Source organism: Hyperolius riggenbachi, chromosome 7 (genome assembly GCF_040937935.1).
Source record: "Hyperolius riggenbachi isolate aHypRig1 chromosome 7, aHypRig1.pri, whole genome shotgun sequence".
In the NCBI taxonomy this organism is placed as follows: domain Eukaryota; kingdom Metazoa; phylum Chordata; class Amphibia; order Anura; family Hyperoliidae; genus Hyperolius; species Hyperolius riggenbachi.
Genome location: NC_090652.1, coordinates 30823975 through 30846196, shown reverse-complemented (window position 1 = coordinate 30846196; position 22222 = coordinate 30823975). Strand labels below are relative to the sequence as shown.

The 22222-nt window shown below is 44.7% G+C and overlaps 1 protein-coding gene across 1 annotated transcript in view; it reads left to right on the top strand.

Annotated features, from left to right (window-relative positions):
• Positions 1–3112: 3112 nt before the first annotated feature.
• LOC137524231 (sulfotransferase 1C2-like) overlaps positions 3113–22222 on the top strand; it is a 59630-nt gene continuing 40520 nt past the window's right edge. Inside the window, exon 1 of the mRNA XM_068243849.1 lies at positions 3113–3219. The gene's annotated coding sequence lies outside the window, so the exon portion shown is untranslated. The remainder of the gene's footprint in view (positions 3220–22222) is intronic.

Genomic DNA, 22222 nt, shown 5'->3' with positions numbered 1-22222 from the left:
TTGGCACTTTATAAATCAATAATAATAATAAGATGGATCATCTTTACACCATTCAGTATATGTACAGCTTATAGTGCTTGTATACTCAGAAGGGCTAAAGTACCATAACCACTTCGGGACCAGCACCCTCTGCCCCCTTAAGGACCAGAGGGTGCTGGTCCAGCAAACCACCACTTCCCGACGAATCGCCGCAATGATCCGCCGCTCCCGACGAACACGCCGCTCTGTCCCCGCGCAGGCTGCACTCTCTGCCGTCGCTACGACGGCAGAGTGCTGTGCGCCGGTCAGGAGCAGCTTTCATTGGCTCCTGACCCTGTCATTCCATGTAAGCCAATAGAAACGGCTCCTGCCCGGCGCACAGTGCTCGGCCGTCATAGAGGCAGCACATTGCAGCGGGGGCAGAGCGGACAGAGCGGCGGGGGCGCGCAGTGAATGGGAAGTAGAGTTTACGTGCGGTCAGAACCGCAGCACCACCCGCCCACCGTAGATTGATACTCGCTCAGTCCGCAGGTAGTTAACTACTTAAGCCTGAAGGGTTGTTTATTTTTTGCATCTGAGCAACTTTCACCTCCCATTCATTTTCCAATAACTTTATCACTACTCATCACAATGAATTGATCTATATCTTGTTTTTTCCGCCACCAATTAAGCTTTCTTTGGGTGATACATTTTGCTAAGAATGATTTTATTCTACTTCCAATTTAACAGGAATATTAAGAAAGAAATGGAAAAAAAATCATTATTTCTCAGTTTTTGGCCATTATAGTTTGAAATTAATACATGCTATCGTAATTAAAACCTATGTATTTTATTTGCCCATTTGTCCTGCTTGTTACACAATGTATGGCGCCGATATTTTATTTGGAAATAAAGGTGCATTTTTTCAATTTGCTTCCATCGCTATTTACAAGCCCATAATTTAAAAAATTATATTAATATACTCCTTTGACATTCATATTTAAAAAGTTCAGACCCTTAGGTAACTATGGGTTTTGTGGGGTTTTTTTTATTGTAATTTTTTTCTTCTTTTTTTTTTGTATTAAAAATTGTATGTGGGTAATTTTTGGTATGGGAGGTAAACAGCTCATTTTAAATGTAAAAAAATGTATTTATTTATTAAAAAATGGATGTGTGTGTAGTTTTACTATTTGACCATACGCATCCAGGAAGAAGAATGAAGACTGGGAACTTTTTGTAACTGAAAAACCACAGCATCTGATGAGACACTGTCGGCTTTTCTGCAGGGGGCTTCAATCAATGAAAGGAATCTAGAATCCCTTTCATTGATCGCTGGGCTAACGGCTGGTGGCAAGAGTGTGTGCGGGAGCACACGTGGCCTGCGGGACTGAGCGCAGCCCAACTGGACGAGAATGTTCGTCCAGTTGGGCTTAAGTGGTTAAAGAGGAACTGTCATGAAAATTTTAAAATATATGTATACACATACAAATAAGAAGGAGGTTTCTTCCAGAGTAAAATAAGCCATAAATTACTTTTCTCCTATGTTGCTGTCACTTTAGCAGTAGGTAGTAGAAACCTGACTTTACCGACAGGTTTTGGACTAGCCCATATCCTCTTGAGGGATTCTTAGCATGGCCTTTATTCTTTTTAAAGACACTTTGTAACAATAGTGTCAGCAAGATAACAGGTTTCCGATTATGTGGTGATCTGCAGTATCACCAATAATACAGATACTATATCTGATTATATGGCGATCTGCAGAATCACCAATAATACAGAAATAGTTAGCAAATGGCATGTAAGATGTGACAAAGTCACTAGCTTTATTGCACAAAGTGTAGTGATTGGTGCCGGTGCCAGGCCGGTCAGCTGACAAATCCATCTGTTCTCATTGGTCCAGCACTTAGGGGAGGCGCTGGGAAGCGCTGGTGTATATATACTAGGTGCTGGCCATTCCTCTGGTGTCTGGCGTTGCGATCACTACGTGGTAGCACTCAGACCTTGTCAGTATCTGTGTTTATTAGACCAGTTTCCAAGGTGTTGATGGCCAAGGATCTCACACCTTAGTCTAGGGACTCTGTTATTATCTGTGTTCATATCTAGACCAGTTTCCAAGGTGTTGATGGCCAAGGAACTCACACCTTAGTCTAGGAAGTCTGTTATTATCTGTATTATATTCTAGATCAGTTTCCAAGGTGTTGACGACCAAGGAACTCACACCTTAGCTTAGGCATTTTTGATTATTTGTTATGACCTTCTGCTTTCCTGACAATTCTTCTAATCTCTGATTTTGTACCTTTGTCATTCTGATACTCTGTTGCCAAAACTCGGCTAGTCTCTGGATTCTGCATCTGCCTCCTGTCTCTGTACTTTATCTGTCCGTGTGTTAACGACCTGGTTTGTCCGACCTCGAGAACTATCTCTCCTGTTAGGAGATAGCTCGCAGATCTGTCAGTGACACACTTCTCCATTGGTGTCACTCACGTTCTGCCCTTCCCACTCTCTGTCTGACTCCTCCCCGTGGAGAGTCCAGACTACGGAAGGAACCAGTTGCCGAGCAGTATTCCAAATCTGCTCTTGCATCTGTCTTCCAGGTGCGGTCCTCAAAGTATTACTGTTGCACCAAGACACTCTTATCACTCAGGTGTCCAGAGGTTAGAGATATATCTGATTATTGGTGATACTGCAGATCATCAATAATCTGGTATATATCTGCATTCTCGGTGATACTGCAGATCACCGGTAATCAGATCCTCTCTGTGTTACACCGATCGTTACAGGCAGTTAGACTGAACAACTGCCATTCACTAAGTGCTTTTAAAATAAAGGGAACCCTGAGAATCCCCCATGAGGAGATGGTTTGTCGCTTCTGTCAGATTTCTACTACCTACTGTAGGTGACAGCAACATAGGAGAAAAGTAATTTATACCTTATTTTACTCTGAGATAAATATACAGTACTTCTTAGTTGCATGTGTTTACATGTATTTTACATTTCACAATTTTTGTGATACTGGTCTTTTAAGTGTCCTTCTTTCTTATCTGAAAAAGTGGGGAGGTATGCCTGAGCATCTGCCTCCGGTGAGTCCTGTGTGGAGTGTGGAGGCTGCGGACAGATAAACACGCCTGTGTTGTCACATTGGCTGTAGAGTTCGGTGAACTCAGGCAGTGTCTGTTTGCCGTTCAGTTATCATTCTATGAGGATAGCGAGCCAAGTGCAGACAGAGAGGTGGCCGTGTCACATGCCTGCTGCGGACAGAAGGTAAATAGTCACCGCAAACATTCTAGCGCTGCTGCAGCCATTCTACGCTATCCAAGACTGCTTGTCTGTTTTGTGATTGGTAAATCTGGCACTGGGCACAGTGTAGACAGAGGCGTAGCTAGGGGTTTCAGCACCCGGGGACAGACAGTTTTTGCGACCTCCTCTGGACATACCTGCGCAAAAAATGGGTGTTGCCCTGCACCAGAATGTGGGTGTGGTCATAGGCAGAGCCAACTGAACAAATGTTGTTCAGATAGCCAGCTGTGTCCCCTTCCCCCTCCCATAGATAGCCAAATGTGCCCCTTCCCCTATAGATAGACAGATGTGCCCCTTCCCCCCTATAGATAGCCAAATGTGCCCCTTCCCCCCTATAGATAGCCAAATGTGCCCCTTCCCCCCTATAGATAGACAGATGTGCCCCTTCCCCCCTATAGATAGCCAGATGTGCCCCTTCCCGCCTATAGATAGACAGATGTGCCCCTTCCCCCCTATAGATAGACAGATGTGCCCCTTCCCCCTATAGATAGACAGATGTGCCCCCTTCCAATTGTGTCCAATTCTGTCCCCCTATAGATAGCCAGATGTGCCCCTTCCCCACTATAGATAGACAGATGTGCCCCCTTCCAATTGTGTCCAATTCTGTCCCCCTATAGATAGCCAGATGTGCCCCTTCCCCCTATAGATAGCCAGATGCAGACAAACTGTACACACGCCGGACTGTCGCTGGAACGCCCACCTAGCGGGAGGTGACGACGGACCCGTCGTTGCCTCCAGTCCGGCGTGTGTACGGACCTTTAGTTTCGCTAGAGGGAGGGTTATGGCTTAGGCATCGGTAGAAGGTGGTCTTAGGGTTTAGCATCGGTAGAGGGAGGGTTAGGTATCAGTAGAGAGAGGGTTAAGGGTTAGGCATCACTAGAGAAAGGGTGTAATGGCTGACAGGCAGTAACAGTAGGATAAACACAACAGTGATCGCTATACCTCTATAGAAGGAGGAGGGGTGTTAGCTCAGGAACCCCACAGTAGTATGTACATTTTATTAGTAGCAAGTGTTACAACTGGAGAGTGTTTGTGCACAGTAAGGATGCTGACTGTCAGACAAAGCGATACACAATTAACAATAGTACAATACTGGGAAAAGGCAGTCGGGTAATCAGGATAAAGGCTGGGTCATACACAAGATATCAATACAGACTTAGGGATCAGGCAATCGGGTGGACAGAGTACAGGCCGGGTCGGTACAAAAGATATCAATACAGACTTAGGGATCAGGCAATCGGGTGGACAGAGTACAGGCCGGGTCGGTACACTGGATGTCATATACAGACTTAGGGATCAGGCAATCGGGTGGTCAGAGTACAGGCCGGGTCGGTACACTGGATGTCATATACAGACTTAGGGATCAGGCAATCGGGTGGTCAGAGTACAGGCCGGGTCGGTACACTGGATGTCATATACAGACTTAGGAATCAGGCAATCGGGTGGTCAGAGTACAGGCCGGGTCGTTACACAGCATATCAAATACAGACTTAGGGATCAGGCAATCGGGTGGTCAGAGTACAGGCCGGGTCGTTACACAGCATATCAAATACAGGCTTAGGGATCAGGCAATCGGGTGGTCAGAGTACAGGCTGGGTCGTTACACAGGATATCATATACAGACTTAGGAATCAGGCAATCGGGTGGTCAGAGTACAGGCAGGGTCGTTACACAGGATATCATATACAGACTTAGGAATCAGGCAATCGGGTGGTCAGAGTACAGACCGGGTCGTTACACAGGATATCATATACAGACTTAGGAATCAGGCAATCGGGTGGTCAGAGTACAGGCAGGGTCGTTACACAGCATATCAAATACAGACTTAGGAATCAGGCAATCGGGTGGTCAGAGTACAGACCGGGTCGTTACACAGGATATCATATACAGACTTAGGAATCAGGCAATCGGGTGGTCAGAGTACAGACCGGGTCGTTACACAGGATATCATATACAGACTTAGGAATCAGGCAATCGGGTGGTCAGAGTACAGGCAGGGTCGTTACACAGGATATCATATACAGACTTAGGAATCAGGCAATCGGGTGGTCAGAGTACAGGCAGGGTCGTTACACAGCATATCAAATACAGACTTAGGAATCAGGCAATCGGGTGGTCAGAGTAGAGGCCGGGTCGTTACACTGGATATCATATACAGACTTAGGAATCAGGCAATCGGGTGGTCAGAGTACAGGCCGGGTCGGTACACTGGATGTCATATACAGACTTAGGGATCAGGCAATCGGGTGGTCAGAGTACAGGCCGGGTCGGTACACTGGATGTCATATACAGACTTAGGAATCAGGCAATCGGGTGGTCAGAGTACAGGCCGGGTCGTTACACAGCATATCAAATACAGACTTAGGGATCAGGCAATCGGGTGGTCAGAGTACAGGCCGGGTCGTTACACAGCATATCAAATACAGGCTTAGGGATCAGGCAATCGGGTGGTCAGAGTACAGGCCGGGTCGTTACACTGGATATCATATACAGACTTAGGGATCAGGCAATCGGGTGGACAGAGTACAGGCCGGGTCGGTACAAAAGATATCAATACAGACTTAGGGATCAGGCAATCGGGTGGACAGAGTACAGGCCGGGTCGGTACACAGCATATCAAATACAGACTTAGGGATCAGGCAATCGGGTGGTCAGAGTACAGGCTGGGTCGTTACACAGGATATCATATACAGACTTAGGAATCAGGCAATCGGGTGGTCAGAGTACAGGCCGGGTCGTTACACTGGATATCAAATACAGACTTAGGAATCAGGCAATCGGGTGGACAGAGTACAGGCCGGGTCGGTACACAAGGTGCGTACATTTGAAATAGCCGCTATATGAAATGGGCGCGATTATCGTGTATATCAGCTTTAAATGTATTGTGTTACATGTATATGTATGTTATGTAGCGGTTATGTTTTACTAGTGTTATTGTGTTTTCAATAGCGGATGATGTAGTCTTATCGTGTATTTAATATAGGTGCACATTTCAGCAAACTTATTTTTCAATCTGCTAAGCGGCTACAATCATAGGGGAAATATACCAGCCGGAGCAGCAAAACGAAGCTGCAGTTTGCCGCTGTAGAAAGCCACCGGTCAAGCACCACAAGCACATACTACTGTTTTGCACTCTCGGGTGCATCAATCTTTAACCACTTTACCCCCCGCGGTACGGATATCTCCATCCCTTTTTCCATCCTTATAAAATCAAGGGACAGAGAAATCCGTACCTCCCGCCGCTGTCCGCACTCTCGCCGCTCGTGCGCGTGCTCCCGCAGCTCGTGCACGCCGCCGCCCGCTTGCCCGGAGGTCAATGAATGGGAAAATCCATTCCCGTTCGTTGATCTAAGCCCCCGCAATGATCTGCTGCTTCTATGAGAAACAGCGCGATCATTGTGATTTTCCCAGCCACATAGTGCTTCCTGTAAGGTCCTTCAGGATGCTAAGGCCCCGTTCACACTGGCGTTTCGGCATGCAAACGGACCGGATCCGATCAGGACCTGATCCGGATCGGAACCGTACGGTTCTGATCCGGATCCGATCCGGATCCGGTCCGTTTGCATCAGGCATGTATCAGGCTGCCATCCGGATCCGTGGGGTAAAAAATAAACAAAATTACCATAAAATTGTTGGGGTCTGCAGAAGGTGCACCTGGTGCACCTGTAGAATCAGGTCCTCTGCTGTAGGCCTCACCTCCACCTCCGACATACTGCCAAACAGCTCCAGCACGTGTGTCACTGCTGCTCCACTCCAGATATGCTGGGCCCCTGTGTCCCCATCCGAAATGGCCGCTATAAATACGCATAGGAAGTGGGGTAGAACGTCCGGTGTTTGTCTCCAGTGTGTTCTGTGCTTTCCGTTCCCCATTGGTTTCTATATCCGGATGGTGCAGTCAGGATCCAGTCTGGGTGCGTGGGCCGGATGATCTGGACCCAAAAAATAGCGCATGTTGGAAATGCCTCCGGAGTCCGGATCCGATCCGGCTCCGTTCTGTACGGAACGTACGCATGTGAACGTCCGCATAGACTTTGCATTGCTATGCGGAACGTACGTTCCATTTGTACAATATACAGTCCGGATCCGATCAGGCGGATCCGGACAGGGAACGCTAATGTGAACCAGGCCTTACAGGTCGCATGAACAAAACATCACTGTGGCCATCTTGTGGCCAAATAGTAAAACTACACCCTAAAGCATTTTACATATACAAATACATTAGTTTTACACAATAAATTAACTCCCACACTCCCCAATTTTTAATTTTTTTTTGTAATTAAAAAAAAAAATACAATTAAAAAAAAATAGTTACCTTAGGGACTGAACTTTTTAAATATTTATGTCAAGAGGGTATAACACTGTTACTCTATAAACTATGGGCTTGTAATTAGGGATGGATGCAAAATGGAAAACCATGCACCTTTATTTCCAAATAAAATATTGGCACAATACATTGTGATAGCGACATAATTTACACTGTTTTATAACCGGGACAAATGGGCAAATACATTTCATGGGTTTTAATTACAGTAGCATGCATTATTTAAAAACTATAATGGCCGAAAACTGAAAAATAATGATTTTTTTTCCCCACATTTTTTCCTATTTTCCCATTAAAACACATTTAGAATAAAATAATTCTTGGCATAATGTCCCACCTAAAGAAAGCCTAATTGGTGGTGAAAAAAACAAGATATAGTTCATTTCATTGTGATAAGTAATAATAAAGTTATAGACGAATGAATGGAAGGAGCGCTGGAAGGTGAAAATTGCTCTGGTGCTCAGGGGTAAAACCCCTCAGTGGTGAAGTGGTTAAGAAGTGCTACATTAACATTACTATCACCTGCACAGAGTACATATCCTGTTTTTCAGCAGCTACAGCTCCATTAGCTTTTTAGTTTGAGAGCGGTTGCAGCCGTTATTATGAGTACTAAATCCATCTCCTATAATCTGGTGATGAAGTGCTCCAAAATCTCCTGATAGCTAGCTGCAGTGACCCTACCCTTGAAAAAACACAGTGGACCAACACCAGCAGCTGACATGGCACCCAGACCATCACTGACTGTGGGTACTTGACACTGGACTTCAGGCATTTTGGCATTTCCCTCTCCCCAGTCTTCCTCGAGACTCTGGCACCTTGATTTCTGAATGACATGTAAAAGTTGCTTTCATCCGAAAAAAGTACTTTGGACCACTGAGCAACAGTCCAGTGCTGCTTCTCTGTAGCCCAGGTCAGGCGCTTTTGCCACTGTTTCTGGTTCAAAAGTGGGTTCATGCTTCCATCTGCTGAAAAGCTTTATGGAGATGAAGATTTCATTTTTCAGCACGACCTGGCACCTGCTCACAGTGCCAAAACCACTGGTAAATGGTTTACTGACCATGGTATTACTGTGCTCAATTGGCCTGCCAACTCTCCTGACCTGAACCCCATAGAGAATCTGTGGGATATTGTGAAGAGAAAGTTGAGAGATGCAAGACCCAACACTCTAGATGAGCTTAAGGCCGCTATTGAAGCATCCTGGGCCTTTATAACACCTGAGCAGTGCCACAGGCTGATTGCCTCCATGCCACGCCGCATTGACGCAGTCATTTCTGCAAAAGGATTCCCGACCAAGTATTGAGTGCATAACTGAACATAATTATTTGAAGGTTGACTTTTTGTTTTAAAAACACTTTTCTTTTATTGGTCGGATGAAATATGCTAATTTTTTGAGATAGGAAATTTGGGTTTTCATGAGCTGTATGCCAAAATCATCAATATTAAAACAATAAAAGGCTTGAACTACTTCAGTTGTATGTAATGAATCTAAAATATATGAAAGTCTAATGTTTATCAGTACATTACAGAAAATAATGAACTTTATCACAATATGCTAATTTTTTGAGAAGATCCTGTATAGTAGAACCCACAGCAGCTGCGGGGTGGAGGGGGGCTTTAGCTCCCTGCTGTGGGGTGAAGGGTGCAGCAAGCCCTGACATCTGGAGCAGAGCCCTGGCATCTACACAGAGAACAGATGCTGCATTTTTGGCTATGGATCCCAGAGCCCAAATAGCGTCCGGAGCTGGGTGCCATTGCAGAACACCAGCTATATAGTTTAAATCGGGTGGGCACACAAACTGCAGAATAAGCTGGGAGCTGAGAACTGTGGAAGGAGCTGAGAGTCACTGCAGTGTTATGGGGCGAAGGAAACAGAAAGCTCGGAGCCAGGGGCATAACTAGAAATCACTGGGACCCCTGCAAAACTTTGAATGGGGCCCCCTCCCACCAACCTTTGTCTCCAAAACGTTGTATGATTCCTTATCAGTGGTTGAGCGGATGCAGTCATTAGAACAATTATGCAGAGAGCAGAAAGCTTTTGAACGCGGATATCCGGACGCATTATCCGCGTATATCAGACCTATTGGGATATCTGGATAGAGAAACCAGAAGTGCCCTTTAAAATGCTTCCAAAATGTTTTGTAAGGTGAAAAATACCCCCTCCACCTCCTAACTGTTCATGGATCTTGTCTTCCAGGGATTTGTAGGATGTCAAAAGCCAGCTTACATACATTGGCCAGGAATCAAACCCAGGTCAACTGCTTAGAAGGCAGCTATGCTCACCACTATACCACCAACACTACATGCTGAAGCCAGCCCGTTCACTCATCTCTTCAACTACAAGAAAGGCCCAGGAGTAGTCTACCGTAATATCTGTGTTACGCTTTTTCTTACAGGGCTATGGAAACGTTTTGCCCATGCAATAAAGCGAGGTGCCCCTGTATAGCTAGTATAGTTGCCCCTGTATTGCTAGTATAGTTGCCTCTGTATACAGGGTCGGACTGGGCCACAGTAGTACAGTTTTTTCCCTCGGTGGGCCCCGCCTCCAGGTCTCTGGTGCCCCCCTTGTCTGACAGAGCTCTAAGTGCTGCCTGCAGCACAAAAATTCTCTTCTCAGTGCAGTAATCACTCATGCTGAGAGCAGTGGCGTAGCTAAGGAGCTGTGGGCCTCGATGCAAATTTTACAATGGGGCCCCCCAAGCACTCTATACATAACAATTGATACGACGCACCAAAACCTGCCAATGGCAACTATAGTGTCAGAGGTGCAAGAAGGGGATGGGAAATAGCTTGTTAATGATTACCACTGTTCAAAGTATCTATAGAAGTGATTATTATGAGCAAAGGACCAATAGAGAGGTAATACTGTAGTTGAGGGAGGGCCCTGCGGGGCCCCTTTGGCCCAAGGGCCCCAATGCGGTCGCAACCTCTGCAAAGTAGGACATTACTTTATATTGAAGGAGGGGACTCTATGCAAAATTTTGCTGGGCAGCAGTGTCTCTGAATTACAATGCTGCTAAGATCATGTACATTTGTCCCTGTCCATAATACATCATGACTACGCCCACCTTCCGGTGCATGGTCACGCCCTTTTTTCACCACAATCATGGGATGTGTGGGCCCCTTGTTGAAAATTCTTTGGTGGGCCCCCAGTGTCCCTGTCCGACCCTGTCTGTATAGCTAGTATAGTTGCCCCTGTATAGCTAGTATAGTTGCCCCTGTATAGTTAGTATAGTTGCCTCTGTATAGCTAGTATAGTTGCCCCTGTATAGCTAGTATAGTTGCCCCTGTATAGCTAGTATAGTTGCCCCTGTATTGCTAGTATAGTTGCCCCTGTATAGTTAGTATAGTTGCCTCTGTATAGCTAGTATAGTTGCCTCTGTATAGCTAGTATAGTTGCCTCTGTATTGCTAGTATAGTTGCCCCTGTATAGTTAGTATAGTTGCCTCTGTATAGCTAGTATAGTTGCCCCTGTATAGCTAGTATAGTTGCCCCTGTATAGCTAGTATAGTTGCCCCTGTATAGCTAATATAGTTGCCCCTGTATAGCTAGTATAGTTGCCCCTGTATAGCTAGTATAGTTGCCCCTGTATATTGCTAGTATAGTTGCCCCTGTATAGCTAGTATAGTTGCCCCTGTATAGCTAGTATAGTTGCCCCTGTATAGCTAATATAGTTGCCCCTGTATTGCTAGTATAGTTGCCCCTGTATAGCTAGTATAGTTGCCCCTGTATAGCTAGTATAGTTGCCCCTGTATAGCTAGTATAGTTGCCCCTGTATAGCTAATATAGTTGCCTCTGTATAGCTAGTATAACTGCCCCTGTATTGCTAGTATAGTTGCCCCTGTATAGCTAGTATAGTTGCCCCTGTATAGCTAGTATAGTTGCCCCTGTATAGCTAGTATAGTTGCCCCTGTATTGCTAGTATAGTTGCCCCTGTATAGCTAGTATAGTTGCCCCTGTATTGCTAGTATAGTTGCCTCTGTATAGCTAGTATAGTTGCCCCTGTATTGCTAGTATAGTTGCCCCTGTATAGCTAGTATAGTTGCCCCTGTATAGCTAGTATAGTTGCCCCTGTATTGCTAGTATAGTTGCCCCTGTATTGCTAGTATAGTTGCCCCTGTATAGCTAGTATAGTTGCCCCTGTATTGCTAGTATAGTTGCCCCTGTATTGCTAGTATAGTTGCCCCTGTATTGCTAGTATAGTTGCCTCTGTATAGCTAGTATAGTTGCCCCTGTATAGCTAGTATAGTTGCCCCTGTATAGCTAGTATAGTTGCCCCTGTATTGCTAGTATAGTTGCCCCTGTATAGCTAGTATAGTTGCCCCTGTATAGCTAGTATAGTTGCCCCTGTATTGCTAGTATAGTTGCCCCTGTATAGCTAGTATAGTTGCCCCTGTATAGCTAGTATAGTTGCCCCTGTATTGCTAGTATAGTTGCCCCTGTATAGCTAGTATAGTTGCCCCTGTATAGCTAGTATAGTTGCCCCTGTATAGCTAGTATAGTTGCCCCTGTATAGCTAGTATAGTTGCCCCTGTATAGCTAGTATAGTTGCCCCTGTATTGCTAGTATAGTTGCCCCTGTATTGCTAGTATAGTTGCCCCTGTATTGCTAGTATAGTTGCCTCTGTATAGCTAGTATAGTTGCCTCTGTATAGCTAGTATAGTTGCCCCTGTATAGCTAGTATAGTTGCCCCTGTATAGCTAGTATAGTTGCCCCTGTATAGCTAGTATAGTTGCCCCTGTATAGCTAGTATAGTTGCCCCTGTATAGCTAGTATAGTTGCCCCTGTATAGCTAGTATAGTTGCCCCTGTATAGCTAGTATAGTTGCCCCTGTATTGCTAGTATAGTTGCCCCTGTATAGCTAGTATAGTTGCCCCTGTATAGCTAGTATAGTTGCCCCTGTATTGCTAGTATAGTTGCCTCTGTATAGCTAGTATAGTTGCCCCTGTATTGCTAGTATAGTTGCCTCTGTATAGCTAGTATAGTTGCCCCTGTATAGCTAGTATAGTTGCCCCTGTATAGCTAGTATAGTTGCCCCTGTATAGCTAGTATAGTTGCCCCTGTATTGCTAGTATAGTTGCCCCTGTATAGCTAGTATAGTTGCCCCTGTATTGCTAGTATAGTTGCCCCTGTATAGCTAGTATAGTTGCCCCTGTATTGCTAGTATAGTTGCCCCTGTATTGCTAGTATAGTTGCCCCTGTATTGCTAGTATAGTTGCCCCTGTATTGCTAGTATAGTTGCCCCTGTATAGCTAGTATAGTTGCCCCTGTATTGCTAGTATAGTTGCCCCTGTATTGCTAGTATAGTTGCCCCTGTATAGCTAGTATAGTTGCCCCTGTATTGCTAGTATAGTTGCCCCTGTATTGCTAGTATAGTTGCCCCTGTATTGCTAGTATAGTTGCCCCTGTATAGCTAGTATAGTTGCTTCTGTATTGCTAGTATAGTTGCCCCTGTATTGCTAGTATAGTTGCCCCTGTATAGCTAGTATAGTTGCCCCTGTATAGCTAGTATAGTTGCCCCTGTATTGCTAGTATAGTTGCCCCTGTATAGCTAGTATAGTTGCCCCTGTATAGCTAGTATAGTTGCCCCTGTATAGCTAGTATAGTTGCCCCTGTATTGCTAGTATAGTTGCCCCTGTATAGCTAGTATAGTTGCCCCTGTATAGCTAGTATAGTTGCCCCTGTATTGCTAGTATAGTTGCCCCTGTATAGCTAGTATAGTTGCCCCTGTATTGCTAGTATAGTTGCCCCTGTATTGCTAGTATAGTTGCCTCTGTATAGCTAGTATAGTTGCCTCTGTATAGCTAGTATAGTTGCCCCTGTATAGCTAGTATAGTTGCCCCTGTATAGCTAGTATAGTTGCCCCTGTATAGCTAGTATAGTTGCCCCTGTATAGCTAGTATAGTTGCCCCTGTATAGCTAGTATAGTTGCCCCTGTATAGCTAGTATAGTTGCCCCTGTATTGCTAGTATAGTTGCCCCTGTATAGCTAGTATAGTTGCCCCTTTATAGCTAGTATAGTTGCCCCTGTATTGCTAGTATAGTTGCCTCTGTATAGCTAGTATAGTTGCCCCTGTATTGCTAGTATAGTTGCCCCTGTATAGCTAGTATAGTTGCCCCTGTATTGCTAGTATAGTTGCCCCTGTATTGCTAGTATAGTTGCCCCTGTATTGCTAGTATAGTTGCCTCTGTATAGCTAGTATAGTTGCCCCTGTATTGCTAGTATAGTTGCCCCTGTATTGCTAGTATAGTTGCCTCTGTATAGCTAGTATAGTTGCCCCTGTTTTGCTAGTATAGTTGCCCCTGTATAGCTAGTATAGTTGCCCCTGTATTGCTAGTATAGTTGCCCCTGTATTGCTAGTATAGTTGCCCCTGTATTGCTAGTATAGTTGCCCCTGTATTGCTAGTATAGTTGCCCCTGTATTGCTAGTATAGTTGCCCCTGTATAGCTAGTATAGTTGCCCCTGTATTGCTAGTATAGTTGCCCCTGTATTGCTAGTATAGTTGCCCCTGTATAGCTAGTATAGTTGCCCCTGTATTGCTAGTATAGTTGCCCCTGTATTGCTAGTATAGTTGCCCCTGTATAGCTAGTATAGTTGCCCCTGTATAGCTAGTATAGTTGCCCCTGTATAGCTAGTATAGTTGCCCCTGTATAGCTAGTATAGTTGCCCCTGTATAGCTAGTATAGTTGCCCCTGTATTGCTAGTATAGTTGCCCCTGTATAGCTAGTATAGTTGCCCCTGTATTGCTAGTATAGTTGCCTCTGTATAGCTAGTATAGTTGCCCCTGTATTGCTAGTATAGTTGCCCCTGTATAGCTAGTATAGTTGCCCCTGTATTGCTAGTATAGTTGCCCCTGTATTGCTAGTATAGTTGCCCCTGTATTGCTAGTATAGTTGCCCCTGTATAGCTAGTATAGTTGCCCCTGTATTGCTAGTATAGTTGCCCCTGTATTGCTAGTATAGTTGCCCCTGTATTGCTAGTATAGTTGCCCCTGTATTGCTAGTATAGTTGCCCCTGTATTGCTAGTATAGTTGCCCCTGTATTGCTAGTATAGTTGCCCCTGTATTGCTAGTATAGTTGCCTCTGTATAGCTAGTATAGTTGCCCCTGTATAGCTAATATTGTTGCCCCTGTATAGCTAGTATAGTTGCCCCTGTATAGCTTGTATAGTTGCCCCTGTATAGCTAGTATAGTTGCCTCTGTATAGCTAGTATAGTTGCCCCTGAATAGCTAGTATAGTTGCCCCTGTATAGCTAGTATAGTTGCCCCTGTATAGCTAGTATAGTTGCCCCTGTATTGCTAGTATAGTTGCCCCTGTATTGCTAGTATAGTTGCCCCTGTATAGCTAGTATAGTTGCCCCTGTATTGCTAGTATAGTTGCCCCTGTATAGCTAGTATAGTTGGCCCTGTATTGCTAGTATAGTTGCCCCTGTATTGCTAGTATATTTGCCCCTGTATAGCTAGTATAGTTGCCCCTGTATTGCTAGTATAGTTGCCCCTGTATTGCTAGTATAGTTGCCCCTGTATAGCTAGTATAGTTGCCCCTGTATAGCTAGTATAGTTGCCCCTGTATAGCTAGTATAGTTGCCCCTGTATAGCTAGTATAGTTGCCCCTGTATAGCTAGTATAGTTGCCCCTGTATTGCTAGTATAGTTGCCCCTGTATTGCTAGTATAGTTGCCCCTGTATTGCTAGTATAGTTGCCCCTGTATAGCTAGTATAGTTGCCCCTGTATTGCTAGTATAGTTGCCCCTGTATAGCTAGTATAGTTGCCCCTGTATAGCTAGTATAGTTGCCCCTGTATAGCTAGTATAGTTGCCCCTGTATAGCTAGTATAGTTGCCCCTGTATTGCTAGTATTGTTGCCCCTGTATTGCTAGTATAGTTGCCTCTGTATAGCTAGCATAGTTGCCCCTGTATAGCTAGTATAGTTGCCCCTGTATAGCTAATATAGTTGCCTCTGTATAGCTAGTATAGTTGCCCCTGTATTTCTAGTATAGTTGCCCCTGTATAGCTAGTATAGTTGCCCCTGTATAGCTAGTATAGTTGCCCCTGTATAGCTAATATAGTTGCCTCTGTATAGCTAGTATAGTTGCCCCTGTATTGCTAGTATAGTTGCCCCTGTATAGCTAGTATAGTTGCCCCTGTATAGCTAGTATAGTTGCCCCTGTATAGCTAGTATAGTTGCCCCTGTATAGCTAGTTATAGTTGCCTCTGTATAGCTAGTATAGTTGCCCCTGTATAGCTAGTATAGTTGCCCCTGTATAGCTAGTATAGTTGCCCCTGTATTGCTAGTATAGTTGCCCCTGTATAGCTAGTATAGTTGCCCCTGTATTGCTAGTATAGTTGCCTCTGTATAGCTAGTATAGTTGCCCCTGTATAGCTAGTATAGTTGCCCCTGTATAGCTAGTATAGTTGCCCCTGTATAGCTAGTATAGTTGCCCCTGTATAGCTAGTATAGTTGCCCCTGTATTGCTAGTATAGTTGCCCCTGTATTGCTAGTATAGTTGCCCCTGTATAGCTAGTATAGTTGCCCCTGTATTGCTAGTATAGTTGCCCCTGTATTGCTAGTATAGTTGCCCCTGTATTGCTAGTATAGTTGCCCCTGTATAGCTAGTATAGTTGCCTCTGTATAGCTAGTATAGTTGCCTCTGTATAGCTAGTATAGTTGCCCCTGTATAGCTAGTATAGTTGCCTCTGTATAGCTAGTATAGTTGCCCCTGTATTGCTAGTATAGTTGCCCCTGTATAGCTAGTATAGTTGCCCCTGTATAGCTAGTATAGTTGCCCCTGTATAGCTAGTATAGTTGCCCCTGTATAGCTAGTATAGTTGCCCCTGTATAGCTAGTATAGTTGCCCCTGTATTGCTAGTATAGTTGCCCCTGTATTGCTAGTATAGTTGCCCCTGTATAGCTAGTATAGTTGCCCCTGTATAGCTAGTATAGTTGCCCCTGTATAGCTAGTATAGTTGCCCCTGTATAGCTAGTATAGTTGCCCCTGTATAGCTAGTATAGTTGCCCCTGTATAGCTAGTATAGTTGCCCCTGTATTGCTAGTATAGTTGCCCCTGTATTGATGGTATAGTTGCCCCTGTATAGCTAGTATAGTTGCCCCTGTATAGCTAGTATAGTTGCCCCTGTATAGCTAGTATAGTTGCCCATGTATAGCTAGTATAGTTGCCCCTGTATAGCTAGTATAGTTGCCCCTGTATAGCTAGTATAGTTGCCCCTGTATAGCTAGTATAGTTGCCCCTGTATAGCTAGTATAGTTGCCCCTGTATTGCTAGTATAGTTGCCCCTGTATTGCTAGTATAGTTGCCCCTGTATAGCTAGTATAGTTGCCCCTGTATTGCTAGTATAGTTGCCCCTGTATTGCTAGTATAGTTGCCCCTGTATAGCTAGTATAGTTGCCCCTGTATTGCTAGTATAGTTGCCCCTGTATAGCTAGTATAGTTGCCCCTGTATAGCTAGTATAGTTGCCCCTGTATAGCTAGTATAGTTGCCCATGTATAGCTAGTATAGTTGCCCCTGTATAGCTAGTATAGTTGCCCCTGTATAGCTAGTATAGTTGCCCCTGTATAGCTAGTATAGTTGCCCCTGTATAGCTAGTATAGTTGCCCCTGTATTGCTAGTATAGTTGCCCCTGTATTGCTAGTATAGTTGCCCCTGTATAGCTAGTATAGTTGCCCCTGTATTGCTAGTATAGTTGCCCCTGTATTGCTAGTATAGTTGCCCCTGTATTGCTAGTATAGTTGCCTCTGTATAGCTAGTATAGTTGCCCCTGTATTGCTAGTATAGTTGCCCCTGTATTGCTAGTATAGTTGCCCCTGTATTGCTAGTATAGTTGCCCCTGTATTGCTAGTATAGTTGCCCCTGTATAGCTAGTATAGTTGCCCCTGTATAGCTAGTATAGTTGCCCCTGTATAGCTAATATTGTTGCCCCTGTATAGCTAGTATAGTTGCCCCTGTATAGCTTGTATAGTTGCCCCTGTATAGCTAATATAGTTGCCTCTGTATAGCTAGTATAGTTGCCCCTGTATAGCTAATATTGTTGCCCCTGTATAGCTAGTATAGTGTTAAGCTTGGGGGTGTAATCTCCACAGTCAGCATACAACACATAAGCTGACGTGAAGGAGGTACACACACCAGCACAAGGGATCAGGATATCCCCAGTTTAGTGGAGGAGAGGACTGACTCCAATAGGAGATTGTGGTGCACAGAGCCGGTGCAGATCTGAACAGCCACAAACACTTTCGTAATAACGTCTCAGCGCAAGGTAGCGCTGAGCGCATAAACCAGGACTGAGGAGATCAAGACAGGTAGACAGAATGAACGCTTGCTAGCTAGCGATTACTTAGCGACAGCAAGCGTCCAACCAGACAGACTAGAATGAGGCAGCCAATGCGTTGCGGCGATGGCGTGCCTCACAAAGACAGGACAGGAGAGACAGGAAATAGCAGGATCGAGATAGATGAACGTAACACAGATAAATATACAATAAGTATGTTTTCCTAGCGTATTACAATTACAGCTATCAATGAAACTATTCGTAACGTCTGACTAACATATGTATATATTGGCAATGAACCAATATATGACATAAGCAGGAACTCTGACTAAGACTGAAGTAATACAGGGAACAGGACTCAGAAGGATTCGCTATCTCTTCGCAGAGATGAACGCAATCCACAAACAGGACCAGGAACAGGATTCAGAAGGATTCGTTATCTCTTCGCAGAGATGAACGCAATCCACAAACAGGACCAGGAACAGGATAACTAGCTCAGCACGGGTGTTCACGATACGCGCAAACTACCAAAACGTGCCGGAAAACTGACTAGCTGAACACAGGAAATAAACAGTTCGTGTACGTATATATCAGCGACACTGATATATTAACGTAACACGAATACAAGAAAAATAACAAAATGCGCAAGTATGCGTATATATTGGCGATGAACCAATATATGACACAAGACAAGCAAGTAGCAACTTCTAGAACAAGAGCAGAACTAGGAGGACTCGCTGACCCCTTCGCAGGAGTCAGCGCAGTCCACACGGACCAGGAACGAGGTGGGGCACGAGCAGAGTAACAGATAGAGTCTGAAACTATGATAGCCCATGAGGCATTGCAGGAAGCAGTTCTTTATACTGAGGTCATCCAATGGGAGCAGACCTGCAGATTCCCACACAAGTGAATGGTAATTAATCACAGGCTGATAGCAGGAAAAGGCAGACAATGATATGCAGCCTGCAGGAAAGGGACCGCCCCTCCACTGCAGCAGACAATGTTTGTTTACACAAAAGCATATTAAACTGTCATAAACTTCAGAGCGACTGCAGATGGAATCAGCCACTAGTTTAAGTGCAAACCAAACTATGCAAGCAAATGCATGTAATGACATTAGAACTGCTTGGTTTGCAATACCAGTGCAGTCAGCAGTAAACGCTGCAGAAGCGATCATAACAGTACCCCCTCCCTTAAACGCGGCCTCTGGACGCCTATGAAAACTGACATATTTCTCCTGAACCACCCAAACCAAAAAATCAGAAGTGGGAAATCCAGCAAACTGATCTGACTGAAAATTCATGAAGGTCGGATCCGTCCGACAAAACCAAATTCCCGAATCAGTCTCACCAAAACTAGACCAATTGGAACCAGAACCTACCGAACCATGCCCGTCAGCACTACAAGCCTCAGTGTGACACCCATCAGAACCACGACTTCCAGAAAACAACCCCAAGAAACTCTCTGCGCGATACCCACCGCCTTCCAAGGACTGTCCAAAAACGCCAAAGCCTTTGCAATGCCCACCGGAACTGTCCCTACCAACACAAAACCCACCGTTGAACCAGTCCAAGGTACCAGGACAAGTTTCCTCAGAGATCTCCCAGAACACTTGGAAGCTCCAAAGAGATCCCCACAGGTCAGAACGCCCCTTAGGCTCACATGGAGAACTATCAAGAACCCCTATGGAACCCAGGGCAACTCCAGAGTCAGGGTCACAAGGACAAACATCAAGATCAGGGCTTTTAGGGACCAGAACCATCTCCGGGCATGCAGGCCAACCGGCAACATCAGAACATGTCTCCACTAGGGAAGCACGTGAGCACGCTAACACAGACACATCTGGGCAGTCTGGCATACGAAGCACATCTGGGCACACCGGCACAAGAGAAACCTCTGGGCATGTCAAGGAACTGCGAACCTCAAAGTCAGTCAAGACAGGACCGAAACCAGAACTGGGCAAAAAAAATTCATCATGACTAGGCTTCATAGTTACTGGATTCTCACTAAAAACTGCAGGATCAGACTTAGATGTCGCTGATTCCAGCAGGGTTATTAACAAATCATGTTCAGGGGCATTTACAAGACAGGGCAAATCTTCTGATGTATGCACTGAACTAGACAGGGTTCCCATAGCTTCTTCTGGACTAGACAGAGACTCATCAAATACACTGGACTGGAGCTCATGAAGGGCTGCAAAACAAGTCAATATTGCAGCAATCCCCACTGAACTAGGCAAAACTGAGTAACTCACTGGACAGAAAGGGGACTCTGGAACTTCTGCCACACCGGCCAGAGAACCAGAATTTTCCAGGATACAGGGCTGGGTTTCAGAAACACTTATTAACCCGGACTGAAATTCTGAGATTTCTATTATTTTTTCCAGCGAGTCAGAATTATCCATGTTACAGGGCAAGACTTTTGGAACATTCAGAGGACAGGGCTGGAGTTCCTCGGCTGTTACAACACTGGAGAGGGACTCAACAACATTGGTTAAATCAGACTGTGTACAGGGCAAGGTATCTAACACACTTGCTGACGAGGACAATATTTCAATGGCTTCTGCTTCGCTGGGCAGAAATTCATCAAGTTTTATTAGAGCAGACTGTAATTCCAAAACAGCTGCTAGACAAGTGAATATTACTGCAACACCAACTGAGGTAAGCAGTGCTTCAGCCTCCTCTGCTAAAGGGTTTAAAGTATCCAAAGTACTGGGTGAAGCATAAGACTCTGCGACCACAGCTTCACTGGACAGGATCACTGAACAGTCCATATTGCAGGGCAAAACCATGGAAGCACCTGCTGGACAGCATAATGATTCTGTGACCTGAGTTTCATTGGAGAGATCTACTGCACAATTCATGGTACAGGGCAAATTTATTGGAAAATTTTCTAAACAAGGTAATAATTCTGCGATTTCAGGTTCACATAGCAGATGCTCTGAGCTATTCACGAAACTAGAGCGAGGTGTAGAAACAGGAAGATCAAGACACAATGTTTGCGCATCTGAATCACCATTCATTTGTAAAATTGGAAAATTCAGATGCTGGGGTTCTGAGTTTACTAGACAGGATTGCTGGGGCTCGGAAACTGATGTAGTGCATCTATTGGCATCTGCTGGATCAGACAGGAGTTGAACTTTATTAACACAGGTAATTTCTGCAGAAGTGTTTGCAGAGACAGGCAAGATTTTTCTGGTGTCTGTTTCACTAAACAAAGAGTCATGAGTACTGGCTAGGCTGGACTCGAAAGTCAGCAGGACCTCTGGGTCCTCTGCTGAGAAATTTGTGCAGGGCAAGATTAAGGAAGTATTAGTAATTTCTGTCTTACTGGGAAGTAACACTGAGTTATCCATGGTACAGGGTGGAATTACAGGAACTTCAATTTCACACAAAAGGAGCTCAGAATCACTCGCTGAATCAGCCAAAGGTGCTGAAGCAGGCGAGTCCTCAGGAACTGAGGAAGTGGAACAATCTCCACTTGACAGTGTGTCTTCCCTGGTATCAACTGATTGAATTGCATAAAAATCGTCCAGAATCATTCTCCACACATCGATCAATGGAGCCACAAAGTCATACCCACACACACCAGTTTTTATTAGGTTATAAGCAGACTTAATGCATGCATTCAATACTAATTCACTTTTTGCACTGTAAAACTGACAAAATGAACTTGCATCTTTCTTCCATTCATAGACCAGAGCTTCCATCTCTCCTTTCTCAAATGGAGGATCCCATGCATATTTAACAGCTGAGCATTCCGGCTGATCATAGTTTGCAAATGTGTTAGTGGCAGAAACATACATTGGGTTATTTAGCAGGTGATTGGCCGATTTCTTATTCCTAAGGATCTCCAATACCTGTAGCAAGTATTGAACTGTAGTGTATGCAAATTTCCCTTGCTGCACGAATAAATTGATCTGTTCAATACTCTGTAATATATCTTCATAATCATATTCAGATAATTCATTTAAACAAGAACCTTTATTTTCCCTGGCTAGCAATGAAAGTTCATTAGTAGTTTCATAGGTCCATTTGACTCCCCTGAATGGTGACTGAATTTCATTATCTGCTAATGGTGGAGTCTCGTTACAGATCTGATGCGCAGTCGCCAAGGGCAACGACTCCGCTGATTGTAACGCTTTTCTTTTGGAGCGTTTACGTTTGGCTTTAGACCCTGCTGCCTTAGCAGAAGAAAAGTTATCAGAACAATTATCTGCTTGCTGATTATTTTTGTAGGCAGTAGAAGGAGCAGCTGATTGACAAGCTGCCAGGAGCTTATCAAAAGGGCTAGGCAAATCGGTTTTGCGCAGCCAGTTATGGATCACAAACGCTAGAAATTCCAGTGGTCTTTCTTTTAAATTGGT